Source organism: Rhinoderma darwinii, chromosome 2 (genome assembly GCF_050947455.1).
Source record: "Rhinoderma darwinii isolate aRhiDar2 chromosome 2, aRhiDar2.hap1, whole genome shotgun sequence".
In the NCBI taxonomy this organism is placed as follows: Eukaryota; Metazoa; Chordata; class Amphibia; order Anura; family Rhinodermatidae; genus Rhinoderma; species Rhinoderma darwinii.
The window spans coordinates 351,813,793-351,829,363 of record NC_134688.1 but is presented as its reverse complement, the minus strand read 5'-3'; the positions used below and the strand labels follow the sequence as shown (position 1 = coordinate 351,829,363).

Below are 15,571 nucleotides of genomic sequence, written 5' to 3'. Positions count from 1 at the left end.
TCCCGTTCGCACCCCTTCCTTCTGCCCATTCCCCTCCCTGCGCGTCCATGTCCCTATCCCTTGGTATATCTCACTCTACTTCTACTGACCTGCCAATCCATAGTATTGTGTCCATTTACCCCATTGCTTATCATATTTATCAATTGCTCCACGTTTCATATAAATTCTTCGTTCCAAAGTCACCGTACAAGTAACATAACTCACTAGTTCAGAAACCTCCGGGGGATCCCCCTGTAACCAGTATTTGGCAATTAGTTTTCTTGCGTGATATAATACTTTTTTAATGGATAACAGTTAAGCCCTATCTTCTTCCACCCCTCCCATGCAGCCCAACAGATATATCTTAGGATCCAGCGGGAATTCCCTGCCATATACCCTAGACACCATTTCTTTAACCTCTCCCCAATATCCGTGCAGCCTCAGGCAGCTCCAGAACATATGTTTCAAATCCTCCCCATCCAATGAACATCTCTGACACTCCATCGTAGATCTAAGCCGCATTTGCCAGAGCACCTTAGGTGTTCTATATACTCTGTGCAGAAGAAAAAGTTGCGACCTCCTATGCGCTACACTAAGGGAAAGGACTTTTGGTGATTCCAATATTTCCCCCCACTCGTCCTCTGTCAATGTTCCCACATCCCTTTCCCATTTTCTTTTAACTTCTGCCATCGGATCCCTTAGAAATTTGAGAAGCAGCGTGCCATATAGCAAAGATATAAGCCCTTTTGTGTCTTTTGCCCCCAGTATCTGCTCCACCACTCCCATACCGGAACAGCCTAAATCTAGCACTCGTGCCTGGGCTTGTGCCGCATGCCGCAGTTGAAGGTATTGATAGAACAACCTATGAGGGAGGTCAAACTCTTCCTGGAGCTGCGAAAATAGTTTAAAAATTCCCTCGTCATATAACTGACTCACCAATCGAACTCCATTTTGCTCCCACTCCTGAAATCCCTCCAGTGTGTTAAACTCCCAGAGGTATGGGTTGTTCCAGATGGGCATATAGTTGGAACACCCCACAACTCCCAGTATGGCCTTACATTCCCACCAAACCTTATGAAGCAATAGCAAGGTAGGTTTTCCTCTCGCCTCCGTCTTCAATTTGTGGGATTCAAAGGCCTCTAGCATACACATGCGCTTTCCCAAGTAAAATAACAGCTTCCCCCTAGAGTCCCAATCTTCTCTGTCTTTCCAGCCTGCAAAGTGCTGCAACAGAGCCGCCAAGTAATATATCCACGCATTTGGAATAGCCAACCCGCCCTGCTCCTTTGGTAACTGCAATTTTTCCATTTTAATCCGAGGGATCCCCCTTTTCCACACCAAGTCCCTGAACAGGTTATGAATCCTCCTGAACAAATACTTAGGCAACCACACTGGAGCATTATGCACCACGTAAAGGATCTGAGGCATTTAGATAATTTTTATTAAATTCGCCCGTCCCATTGCTGAGAGCGGTAACCCCAGCCAAATTTTGGATCTATCTCGGATTTTCTCCAATAAGGGTTTCACGTTTAGGGCAACAAAGTCCTGCACCCTGTAATCCCTAGGTATTTAAATTCCTTCACACAGGGTATATTCACACCTCTCACTACCAACGGCAAACTCAGAGGGGTAAGTGGCAATAGCACTGACTTATTCCAATTGATTTTTAACCCCGAGAATTTTCCAAAGCTCTCCAGCACATTCATAACTGCCGGTAACGACCGATCTATTCCCCTCAAAAATAACAAAACATCATCCGCATATAGGGCTATACGTTCCTCTAAATCCCCATACCTAAATCCTTCTATATCCGGATGCTGTCTCACAACGTTCGCCAAGGGCTCAATTGCCAGAGCAAATAACAGCGGGGATAACGGGCATCCCTGACGCGTCCCCCTCTCCAAAGCAAAGATCTCTGACATCCTCCCGTTAGCTCGAATTCTTGCCACTGACTGCTTATATAATAGTCGTACCCAGGTGATAAAGTTGTTCCCAAACCCCATGTGCTCCATCACCACCCACATATATCCCCATTCCACACTATCAAAGGCCTTAGCGGCATCCAGGGACAACACTGCCCTAGACCGTGTGTCATCAGTATCCGCCTGTATATTCAGGAACAACCTCCTCAGATTAACTGCCGTAGATTTTGATGGCATAAACCCCGACTGGTCTGGGCCAACAATGGTGGTCACTACTTTCGTCAGTCTATTGGCAAGAATTTTTGCAAGAATTTTCACAGTGCAGCTTTAATCCCATTACTTGCAATACTATACAATGCCAGGGCCCCCCATAGCAATCGCTTGGGGGACACATGGTATCACAGCCCCACATAATTTTTATGATTTAAAAGTTGGTGGTTTCTGGTTTGGTTTCTTCCTCCCCACCCCTCTTTTATTATTACAGTTGGTATTTACCTGCATGGGTCAGGTTCAGGTCAGCTGTACAGGAATGTACGAGCAGGTTCTGGAATTTTCCACCTTGCGCTCGTGAAGCCCGCACTTTTTACTGATTGGATAACGAGCAGCAACGGCGGGAAGATTTCCTGTTTAAATTCTGGTGTCCGGCAGTGTTCCGGGCCATTTGAAGAAGATTCAAGACAAGCCATGGAGGACCTTATGCAACAGCTACTACAGAGAGCGGAGTCAGCGGGAGGTGAGGAATGGCTAAGAAAATGCCTTAATGTAGCAGAGCTGCCACCGGAACAAGGAGGAAGACTACCACAGGATGTGACGGAGCGGAGTGAGGCGATACTTACAGAGGAGGAGCCGGGCCTTACAGAGACTGACAGGAGGCCGACCAAGAGGACAAGGAGGAGCCGGTTAATTTACTCACCGCCTCCTCATTGCAGCAGGAGCAGAAGCAGTGGTCGTTCAGTCGGCCAAAGGGCGGATTTTTGCCTGTCAGCAGAGGGGAGACAGCGTCAGCGGTCGGTGTCGTCAGAACGACGTGGGACAGTGACGAGGCAGAGTTTCCAGGGTCCTGCAGAGTCAGAAGGGCGGGAAAGCGCCTCACAGCAGCAGCGCAGTACAGCTTCCTCAGGACGAGCTGCACAGCCTAGAGAGGGATTTCGTCAGGACCAGCAGGGCTTAGCTCCACCTGCCGGTTCAAGGTCGGGAGAAAATCAGCCTGCAATGGACCCAGCGAGTGGTGAGATGAATGCTAACCAAAATGTCTATCTTTTTAATTTTATGAAGGTTTTATCAGATTTTATTGCTAAAGCTGCAGCTCCTAGTACAGCAGCTGGAGTATGGAGTGAACAGAACAGCTCAAATGATAAAGTGACAGAGAGTAATAGTAATACTTCTGTCATTTTGCCACAGGTTGCTGAGTCTGTTAGTGTTGTTCCTTTATTAGACAGAGGTGCAGGAGTTGTAGAGACTTGTGTTAAGGAGGCAATTTCGTGTGAAGTGTCACCTTTAGGTTTTCATTTGTTGAAGAATATTAAGGAGCGCATTTGGCGTAATGAATTTATTGAAGTCTTATCACTATTGCCCTCAGCTAAGGAACATATTGTTCGTAGTGAGAAGAAAGATGAAAAGTACGAGGATGATAGGAAGCGTAGTATGCCAAGATCTTTTAATAATTGGTTACAGGCGTTTTGTATTTATTCTGCAGTTTTAGGTGAGAAATATCCGGATAAGTGTTGTGGATTATTTCAGCATATTGACATTATTCTTGAGGCTTATCGCAATTTTGGCGGTATGGCATGGTATAACTATGACAAAATGTTTAGACAGAAGTTGGCAGTTTACCCGTCCATTAATTGGGGGGTTAAAGATGTGGGTCTTTGGCTCAATCTATTGTTACCACAAAGAGCTGCGCCGGTTAAACAGCAAAATGCTGCTCAAGGTAACCTTAGGAAAGGGGTATGTTTCGCTTTTAATGAAACAACTTGCAAATGATTTAGTAGTTGTAGGTATAAACACAAGTGTTCCTGTTGTGGGGGCGCTCACCCCATGTGTAGATGTTTCAGGAAAGCGAGTCAGTCAGCGCAGCAACAGCCAAGTACCAAGGAGTTGTTATCAAAAAGCATGGACGCCAGTGATGCTAATAAGAATGCGCCCATGGCTCGAGCGTTACCCAGACAGGGAGAAAGCTGAGCTCATTTTTAAGGGTTTCAATGAAGGTTTTGAAATTCCAATGTTTATTGGTCATGGCTGCTGCTGGGTTGAAAATTTTAAATCAGTAGATATGCATAAAGCTATTGTTAGGGAAAAGTTGTGTAAAGAATTAGAGTCAGGCAGGATCGCTGGCCCATTTAGTACTCCTCCATTTAGTAATTTCAGGTTATCACCTTTAGGTGTAGTGCCTAAAAAGGAGGCCGGGTCTTTTAGACTAATTCATCACCTTTCTTACCCGGAGAAGACGTCTTTAAATGACGAGATAGATAAAGGAAGAGCGTCTGTTACATACGCTTCATTTGATCAGGCAGTGGCTTTATTAACCCCTTCCCGACATTTGCCGTACATGTACGTCATGGAAAGCATTGACTTCCCGCATCTTGTCGTACATGTACGCCGAATGTTTGGGACCGGCTCAGAAGCTGAGCCGGTGCCATCATCACCGGATCTCAGCTGTATCTTACAGCTGACATCCGGCTGTAACGGCGGGGACCGAAATTAGCTTCGATCCCCGCCATTAACCCCTTAAGTGCAGCGCTCAAACGCGATCGCTGCACTTAAGGTGTTTGCAGCTCATCGGAACCCCAGTAATGAAATTGCCGGGGTTCCGGTGGCTGCAATGGCAACCGGAGGCCTAATACTGGCCTCCCGGTCTGCCTAGCACCGAAGCCGGTCAAGATCCGCCCGGCGGCGGAGCCTGATCGGCTTCCGTAGCTGCCGGCAAGATGGCGCCGGGTCAGGAGCTGATCCGGCGTCATCAGCGGTGGAAGTCAGCTGTACTGTACAGCTGACATCCACCTGTAACGGCAGGAACCGGAGCTAGCTCCGATCCCTGCCATTAACCCCTTCGATGCAGCAATCGAAAGCGATTGCTGCATCGTAGCGGTTACTAGCAGATCGCCAGCCCTGACAGGCAATCAGGACTGGCGACTGCTGTTATGGCAACAGGAGACACAATGGTCTCCTGCTCTGCCATTACGGAAGCCGATTTAGGCCCCGCCGGGAGGCGAAGCCTAATCGGCTTGCTGTCAGTGAATGACTGACAGATCTAATACATTGCACTACATAGGTAGTGCAATGTATTAGAAAAAAAAAAATCTGACCGTTGGACCTTCAAGTCCCCTAGTGGGACTTGAGAAAAAGTGTAAAAAAAAAAGTATAAAAAAGTGTAAAAAAAAGTGCAAATAATAAAAGTTTGAAAACAATAAAAGTTTCAAGTAATCAAATAAAACACAATCCCCCTTTTACTCTTATCAAGTCCTTTATTATTGAAAAATAATAATAAACCATATGTATTTGGTATCACCGCGACCATAACGACCTGAGGTATCAAAATATTATATTATTTATTGCACGCGGTGAACAGCGTAAAAAAAAACATAAAAAACGTTACCAGAGTTTCTGTTTTTTAGTCACTTTGCCCTACAAATGTTAGAATAAAAAGTGATCAAAAAGTCGCACGTATCCAAATATGGTACCTATAAAAACTATAGCTCGTCCCGCAAAAAACAAGCCCTCATACACCTCCGTCAACAAAAAAATTTAAAAGTTATGGTTCTCACAACTTGGCGACAGAAAAAATACATTCTTTTTACAAAAGTAATTTTATTGTGCAAAGTTGTAAAACATAAAAAAGTGCTAAAAATTAGGTATCGCCGGAATCGTACTGACCCGCAGAATAAAGTTAACATGTAGTTTATAACACATGGTGAACGCTGTATAAAAAAAAACGAAAAAAGCTGTGCCAGCTGTGTTTTTTTGTTTACCTGGCCTCCCAAAAAATAGGATAAAAGGTGATCAAAAAGTCGCATGTACCCCAAAATGGTACCAATAATAACTACAGCTCGTCCCGCAACAAACCAGCCCTCATACCACTACGTCTATGAAAAAATAAAATCAGTTATGGCTCCAATAAGTCAGGAAATAAAAAAATATGCAGTTGTGCCCGAGGGGAATATTTCTTCTGTTTGAAGAGGCGATTTATCAAGGACCTAAAATTAGGGAACCAGGAAAGGGAGGGCCCAAACATATCCGCTGGAAGCGACGGTGCCCGTATTATACCAGGGCAACACTTCCTAGCAAAATTCCCCAAACTACAAAGGCGCGGAGTGTGGACCAAAAGGGGGATAAGAAAGGACGCCATATATCAGTGGGACACCGGCCTGTGCAGAAAGGATTGCTTAACAGCGTAACACACATCTATGGATTATTTTATTGGTTTTTTTTACCCCATTATTATACCACCTGACTATGCCCCTTATATACTCTGCCCAGCTTACATATGCCCCACATTATAAACGGAAACACCAGTAAGACTCCAAACAAAACTACTACCAAGCAAAATCCACGCTCCAAAAGCCAAATGGCATTTCCTCCCATCTGAACCCTACAGCGTGCCCAAACAGCAGTTTCCTTCCACATATATGGCACAGTCATACCCGGGAGAACCCTTTTAGCAATTTTTGGGGTGTGTGTTTCCAGTGGCATAAGCTGGGCACGACATATTTGCCACTGAATGGCATATCTAGGGAAAAATATAAATTTTTAATTTGCACCATCCACAGCGCATTCATTTATGGAAAAGACATGTGGGGTGAAAATGCTCACTACACCCCTTAATAAATGCCTTGAGGGGTGCAGTTTCCATAATGGGGTCACTTCCCAGGGGTTTATTTTTATTATTTCACATCTGAGCCTCTGCAGTTGTGAACCAATACTTTGTAAATCGCCAAATTAGACCTCAATTTTACATGGTACGCTTTCACTCCTGAGCCTGGTCGACTGTCCAGGCAAGAGATTAGGGCCACATGTAGGGTGTTTCTAAAACCAGGAAACCCAGCATAATAATTAGAGAGCTGTCTTGTTATGGTGGCACAAGCCGGGCACCACATATTGTCCACATATCTGTGGAAAAAATCCCATTTTCACTCTGCAACATCGAGTTCACACTAATTTCTACAAAACACCTGCAGGGTTAACATGCTCACTACACCCCTAGGTAAATGCATTGAGGGGTGTAGTTTCCAAAATTGGGTCACTTCTGGGGGGTTTCCACTGTTTTGGGCCCACAGGCGCCCAGAAACCAATCCAGCAACATCTGCACTCCAAATGGCGGTCCTTCCCTTCTGAGCCCTGCCGTGTGCCCAAACAGCAGTTTATGACCACATATGGGGTATTGCCGTACTCGGTAGAAATTGCTTTACAAATGTTGGGTTCTTTTTTTTCCTTTTATTTGTTGCGAAAATGAAAAAAATTGCGCTAAAGCTACGTCTTATTGAAGAAAAAGGATTGTTTTTATTTTCACTGCCCAATTCTAATAAATTCTATGAAAAATCTGTGGGGTCAAAATGCTCACTACGCCCCTAGATGAATTCCTCAAGAGGTGTAGTTTCCTAAATGGTGTCACTTTTTGGGCGTTTTCATTGTTTTTTCCCCTCAGGGGCTTTGCAAATGTGACATGGCCGCCGCAAACCATTCCTGCTCAATGTGATCTCCAAAAGCCAAATAGCGCTCTTTCCCTTCTAAGCAAAGCCGTGTCTCCAAACAGCCGTTTATTACCACATGTGGGGCATTGTTTTACTCGGGAGAAATTGCTTTACAAATTTTGTGATGCTTTTTCTCCTTCAGTCCTTGTGGAAATGAGAAAAAATTAGCTAAACCTACATTTTCTTTGAAAAAATTTAGATTGTCATTTTCAGGGCCTATTTCCAATAATTTATGCAAAAAACCTGTTGGGTCAAAACGCTCACTATACCCCTAGATAATTTCCTCAATGGGTGTAGTTTCCAAAATGGGGTCACTTGTGGGGGGTTTCCACTGTTTTGTCCCCTCAGGGGCTTTGTAAATGTGACATGGCCTCCGCAAACCATTCCTGCTAAACTTGAGCTCCAAAAGCCAAATAGCGCTCTTTCCCTTCTCAGCCACGCCGTGTCTCCAAACAACCATTTATTACCACATGTGGGGTAGTGTTTTACTCGGGAGAAATTGCTTTACAAATTTTATGGTGCTTTTTCTCCTTTGGCCCTTGTGGAAATTAGAAAAAAAATCACTAAACCTACATTTTCTTTGAAGAAATGTTGATTTTAATTTTCACGGCCTACTTCCAATAATTTCTGTAAAAAACCTGTGCGGTCAAAATGCTCACTGTACCCCTAGATAATTTCCTTGAGGTGTTTAGTTTCTCAGATTGGGTCACTTTTGGGGGATTTTGACTGTTTTGGCACCGCAAGAGCCCTTCAAACCTGACATGATGCCTAAAATTTATTCTAACAAAAATAAGGCCCCAAAATCCACTAGGTGCTCCTTTGCTTCTGAGGCCGGTGCTTCAGTCCAGTAGCACGCTACGGCCACATGTGGGATATTTCCTAAAACTGCAGAAACTGGGCAACAAATATTGAGTTGCATTTCTCTGGTAAAACCTTCTGTGTTATAAAAAAAATTGTACTAAAAATTTATTTCTGCAAAAAAATATGAAATTTGTAAATTTCACCTCTACTTTGCTTTAATTCCTGTGACATGTGTAAAGGGTTAAGACATTTTCTAAATGCTGTTTTGAATACACAAAAAACAGTAGGTGTGATCCAGCGCAGGAAAAAATAAATCCAACTTCCAGGTGAGTTAAAACGGAAACTCGTTCCAATTTTATTGGTAAGACATAAAAACGCCAGGAGACTTGGCTCCTGCAGAGGAAAGGTGGATGAAATGATTTTTCAGCCATGATTAAGGACGAGGAGATCGTCTGAAACGCGTAGGCTCCACACACCTACTTTTTCTCCATTTCATCCACCTTTCCTCTGCAGGAGCCAAGTCTCCTGGCGTTTTTATGTCTTACCAATAAAATTGGAACGAGTTTCCGTTTTAACTCACCTGGAAGTTGGATTTATTTTTTCCTGCGCTGGATCACACCTACTGTTTTTTGTGTCTCTACTGACGTGTGCCGACACGGGGATCCTTGGCGCAACGGGCACTAGACTCATTCAGTGCCCTAAGGTGAGCTGGAGGTTCCCTCCTATCTTTTTTCTCCATTTCGCTGTTTTGAATACTTTGAGGGGTGAAGTTTTTAAAATGGGGTGACTTTTTGGGGGTTTCTAATATATAAGGCCCTCAAAGCCACTTCACAACTGAACTGGCCCCTGTAAAAATGGCCTTTTGAAATTTTCATGAAAATGTGAGAAATTGCTGCTAAAGTTCTAAGCCTTGTAACGTCATAGAAAAATAAAAGGATGTTCAAAAAAAGATGCCAATCTAAAGTAGACATATGGGGGATGTTAATTAGCAACAATTTTGTGTGGTATAACTGCCTGTCTTACATGCAGATACATTTAAATTGAGAAAAATGCTAATTTTTGCAATTTTTCGCTAAATTTTGGTGTTTTTCACAATTAAATACTGAACATATCGAGCAAATTTTGCCAGTAACTTAAAGTCCAATGTGTCACGAGAAAACAGTCTCAGAATCGCTTGGATAGGTTAAAGCATTCCAGAGTTATTACCACATAAAGTGACACATGTCAGATTTGAAAAATCAGGCTCGGTCAGGAAGGTCAAAAGTGGCTAAAGAGGGAAGGGGTTAAGACAGTTTGGCCACAAAGCTCTATTAGCCAAGGCTGACATAAAATCAGCTTTTAGATTATTACCAGTTAAGCCTAGTGGCTTTAACTCTTTAGGTTTTCAGTTTGATGATGCATTTTGTTTTGACAAATGCCTCCCGATGGGATTCTCAGTATCCTGTCATTATTTTGAAGCTTTTTCTACTTTTTTGCATTGGGTAGTTCAGGAACAGATGCCTAGTGGAGGTATATTACATTATTTGGATGATTTCTTGTTTGTTGGTTACGCTGATTCGTTTTCATGTTTAGAGTTATTAGATACATTTATTGAAGTTGCTAGTTATTTTGGAGTTCCATTTGCTAAAGAAAAAACGGTTTTGCCCTGTTATTATTTAGAGTTTTTAGGTATTGTTATAGATTCGGTTAATATGGAATTTAGATTACCAGTAGATAAGTTGTTAAAAATCAGAGTTTTGTTGGTTGAGCTGTTAGCAAAAAAGAAAACTATGCTACAGGAACTACAATCTTTACTTGGTTTATTAAATTTTGCTACCAGAGTTATTCCAATGGGACGCGTTTTTTCTAAGAGACTTTATTTTACTACGCGGGGTTTGAAGTCGCCTAGGGCTCATATCAGATTATCGAGATACTTGAAAGACGATCTGGGAATTTGGCTTGAATTTTTGAGCAAATTCAATGGTTACAGTTGCTGGCAGCAAGATTTTGAAGATTCAGATTACGCTTTGCTTATTCACGGATGCAGCAGGTAGTAGTGGCTATGGAGCATACTGGTGTGGTAGATGGTCGGCAGAGACGTGGCCGGATTCTTGGATATTGAATAAAGTTAACAAGAATATAGTGTTACTCGAACTTTTTCCTGTGCTAGTTGCTATTGTAATTTGGGGTTTTGAATTTAAAGATAGAAGAATTTGTTTGTTTACAGACAACAAAGGAGTTGTATTTGCTATAAATACGTTGTCATCAAAATGTGATCTTACCACTAAGCTGTTAAGACATTTGGTACTGTGTTGTCTATCTTTTAATATATGGTTGAAAGCGAGTTATATTGAAGGAAGAAGTAATAATTTAGCAGATTCTCTGTCTCGTTGTCAGTGGCAGAAGTTTCGAGAGCTGGCTCCGGAGGCAGAGGAAGAAGGGATCCCATGCCCAATTCATTTGTGGGACTTGATCTGGGATTGATTTCTTCTAATATTAGAAATTCATTAGCACCTAGAACATGGGCTGAGTATTCAGCTGCATGGAATGATTGGCTTTCCTTTTGTGCAAATTTAGAGGTCGATTATTTACATGATGATGTTGGTCTATTTTTATTATTTATCTGTGATTTAATTCAGAATGAATTTTCTGCGTCTTACATTTCAAAAATCCTGGCAGGAATCTCATTTTTTAGGAAATTATTGGGTTCACAACCAATCAATTATTTTCCAGTCAGGCAATTACTGAAGGGTTATCGGAGGAATTTTTCTTGCTCAGATGGTAGGAGACCTATTTCTGTTGATCTTTTGGGTAAATTGTGGTCTTCTTTGGAGCAGATTTGTTTAGACAGTTTTGAAGTTTGTTTATTTCGCACAGCGTTTGTAGTCGCCTTGTTTGCAGCATTAAGAATAGGTGAATTAGTATCGATTAATAAAAAAGTTAGTCCTGGTTTATATTGTAAAGACGTTCAGTTGAGAAGTTCGTTTGCATCTATTTTCTTGAGAAAATCAAAAACGGATCAGTCTGGTCGTGGTTTCTGGATTCGTCTAAATAAGTTTGAAGGCTCTGAAATTTGTCCGGTACTAAATATTCAGGAATGGTTTAAAATTAGACCTGCAGTTACAGGCCCCTTTTTGTTACACCAGGATATGTCTCCATTGACTAGGTTCCAATTTACTTCAATTTTTAAGAAATGTTTAGTTTTGTTAGACTTGGGTGATTTTAAATTTTCATCCCATTCTTTTAGAATTGGGGCTGCTACGGAAGCAGCCAGATTAGGTTTGGATGAATCAATAATTAAGCGTATAGGTAGATGGGAATCAAACAGATTTAGACTATATATTAGACCTGACTTGTTGATTATGAATTAATTATTATTTCCTTTAGGTAAAAAATTAGTGGTCTGGATAGTTGGCCACTCTTTTATCTATTGGGCTCAGAAGAGAGCAAGCAAGCAGAGTTATTAAGAGAATTTATCTTTTGATCCGAATGTTTTTAATATTTTTTTGGTTTTAGCTGTAATACAATGTATGTTTCCCAGTTCTGTTTTAATTTTTTCGGAAATTGTTCCTCGATTATTATGGACAGGTAAGGTATGTTCATATTTAGAGAAAATAAGAAAGAGAGTCAATCGAGCAATGGAGAAGTATTTACCCTCTTTAGGGGGTTTTTCATACAGACATATTGATCTGGAGGATTTTACATCAGGCCTTTATAGGTCAGATGATATTCATCTTTCTGAAGTGGGGATTGATATTTTTAATTTAGGTCTGCAAAATGTTATTGAAAAATGGCTGCGATGTTTGGGGGGGGCCATGTATCGATGATTCATGGCTTGTGGGGTTTAGTCTCCCAGCTAATGCTGGGGGGACTTGGTTCAATAATTTGATGATGATTGATTAATGAATTTTCAATAATTTTATGGTTATGTTGGATTGAATTATTTATTCTTGGGTAACCCTTAATAAACATCGCGGCCTATATTTCCAATTATAAAGTTGTGGTTGTCATTTATTTGTATGTTTATATGTTGGGGTTTGTGTTACCATGCCAGGGCCCCCCATAGCAATCGCTTGGGGGACACATGGTATCACAGCCCCACATAATTTTTATGATTTAAAGGTTGGTGGTTTCTGGTTTGGTTTCTTCCTCCCCACCACTCTTTTATTATTACAGTTGGTATTTACCTGCATGGGTCAGGTTCAGGTCAGCTGTACAGGAATGTACGAGCAGGTTCTGGAATTTTCCACCTTGCGCTCGTGAAGCCCGCGCTTTTTACTGATTGGATAACGAGCAGCAACGGCGGGAAGATTTCCTGTTTAAATTCTGGTGTCCGGCAGTGTTCCGGGCCGTTTGAAGAAGATTCAAGACAAGCCCCACCCAGCTCTCCCCTTTTATAAAAGGGCTTCCCTGTCGCGATGTTTACTAGTGGGGTTTAGTCTCCCAGCTAATGCTGGGGGGACTTGGTTCAATAATTTGATGATGATTGATTAATGAATTTTCAATAATTTTATGGTTATGTTGTATTGAATTATTTATTCTTGGGTAACCCTTAATAAACATCGCGGCCTTGGTCCCATGGCAACATCGCGGCCTATATTTCCAATTATAAAGTTGTGGTTGTCATTTATTTGTATGTTTATATGTTGGGGTTTGTGTTACCATGTCTTTATTTCATTAGTTAATTACTGAATGAATGTATGACTCCACTAATCCGGCAGCAGCAGCAGTGGCCGCTACCTGCCTCTCACCTAGTCTTTTGCTGTCCTGTACTCGTAACTGCAATGTCCCTAGTGCGTGTGAGCGAAATTCACTGACCCAGGCCCTGTTGCCTGCCCCCAGGACTATTTATAGAACTTCGACTATCTACTTGGTGGGTGCCTGAGCAACATCGGAACAACATAATTGTATCCTGCAAAGGTACCTGTGTGCATCAGATTCCCATCTGCTATTGCTCTCTGGTGTAAGTCAGTCAGTACCCAGTTGACCAAAAACAGCTTGGATCCTGTCCGCTTTTGCTGTCTGCCTGTGGGTTCAACTACCTGCCTGTTTTTGGCTAGGCTACTTTCCCACTATCGCAGCTACCTGACAGTTTTTGGCTAGGCTACCCGCTATCAACTTCCCACCACTGCTCAGGTGTTTGCAACATGGCATATATAATGTTGCATGCAACACTGCTTCGCTTAAAGGGAACCTGTCACCAGCATTTCACCTATTAAACCAGCAATACCTGGTGGTAGTGGGTGAAAAATAATTTCCACATAACCTATAATTGTCTTCTTAGTCGGCTCTGTAGCTTTAGTATTCAGTTTTTTAGTGTTCCCACACCGTATGCTAATGAGCAGAAAAGAGTCAAATCTTCGTTTGAAAAGCGTCAAATCTTCATTCCTCAAGTATTTCCGAGTTTACCCCGCCTCCTTACTTTTGATTGACAGCTCCTTGCCACATAAAATCCTGAGCTTGCGCAGTGATGTCCTATTCTGGTATGTTCGTATAACGGGACACCGGATTATTACGATAAAAGGCGCGAAATGTTTGCAGACCATTATTTATAGTCGGAGGAGGAGTTTAGGAGAGGGGATAACGGCAATGAACTTTTGATAGCAGCAGCCAGTGAGGGATAAGTAAAGTTCAATAGGTGAAATGATGGTGACAGTTTCCCTTTAAGCAGATAAAAACAGGAGCATATGAGTGCAAAATGTCGGGACGTTTACTCCTGTTAGCTGGCCCATCATGCAAATGGATTCCACTGCATGACAGGTCAGGCAGGTTGTTGTAACAGAGGGAAACATTTTTTTTTTTTCCAAACAGGCTTTCTGCATAGGTGTCATGGCCACCTCCTGTGTGTGTTTCCAGCATTTCACCTGCTCTTCCACCTCCCTCTCATCCCAGGTAAGGTAAGGAGCTGCACCTGATCCAACCACTGATTGATGCACCTGAGTGGAGTAGTGGGTGGATGTTCCTAATGAACAGCAGCAGATAGGCGCTGCATGCAGCAGTAGCAGCGTTCGTAGCATCCATCCAACCCGCCATCATGGAACCGTGCGCGCTTGCTGAATAGATGGATGGAATGAGCCCCCCTCCCTGCATTTCCAAGGCCGAAGCACTCAAGTTGCAATACACACTCGCCTACAAAGATACATTTTATGTTTCACTATGTTACCTGGAAAACTAACAAACTGTGGAAAAAGGTGTCAGCGATGTTTTGGGATGTCTAATTCCCATTTTGCAGTCCCCTGTCTCCTCGTTTTGACCTTCGGGAGGCAGCTGTGCAGAAGCACGTCTTGCATGGTCAACATCAAATGGATACTGACCGACTAAATTGGAAGGCTCCGGCGGAACTCTGCACGTGTCACAATTGGAGCCCATAGCAGCCAGAGGCAGTGACATCATAAAGGGACCTCAGCCAGACAAGTCTAGACCCAGGCACAGGTAGATTTGGACATTCAGCAGTTGGACAGCAGTCAGTGTATTGAAGGTGATCCAGGCCGTGAAGGGCCGGTCAAGGGCATGCACTTTTGGCAGGGTGTGCGTGAGAGCGAATGGGCGCGGCTAGGATGACGTTTTAATGCAGATTCAGATGTTGCTTTCTGCAGAGCATTGTGTTGACCAAACTATGTCTATCTCTCTCTCACCATGTATGAGGGTACCCACGGGACCCCATGGGGGTGCCTAGACATAGCCTCCATCTCTTCCAGAGGTGGTAAATTTTAGAACCAAAACTGGTGCCAACGCGCTCCACTTTCGGATTATCGCTTCTCTGCCTTTTGGCTAAGATCAAGTGTAGTATCTGTTCTTATAAGTTTAATATCTGGTACGTCTCCTATCTGGGGATCATATAATAAATGGATTTTTAGAACAGGCAGATGGAAAGAGAGCTTGCTCTGTCCACTCCACGCATTGACCTGGTATTGCAGTACCTCTAGGTCTGGTGCACCCCTTCCTGATCCAATGAGCAAAAGCAGAATCTAAAAGCGCTTTGCCCTCTTCCTTTCTGACCACAGTGCAGGTTTTTTTTTTTTTTTTTTAAATCAAACAACTGTTTATTGAAAATATATAACATACAGCTTTCATCTATTACAGTTCCACATTGGCAGAAAAATAAAAAGATACATTATATATAACAACATTTCTTATGAACTCTGTACATACATTATATATTTTTCCCCCATACATTTCCTTAAGAACATCCCGACCCCCCAA

The 15,571-nt window shown here is 42.6% G+C and overlaps 1 non-coding gene across 1 annotated transcript; it reads left to right on the top strand.

Moving 5' to 3' along the window:
- The first annotated feature begins 15,119 nt into the window (after positions 1-15,119).
- LOC142747550 (U2 spliceosomal RNA) lies at positions 15,120-15,310 on the top strand. The gene has a single exon (XR_012881852.1). It is a non-coding gene; the product is annotated as a U2 spliceosomal RNA (small nuclear RNA).
- The last annotated feature ends 261 nt before the right edge of the window (positions 15,311-15,571 follow it).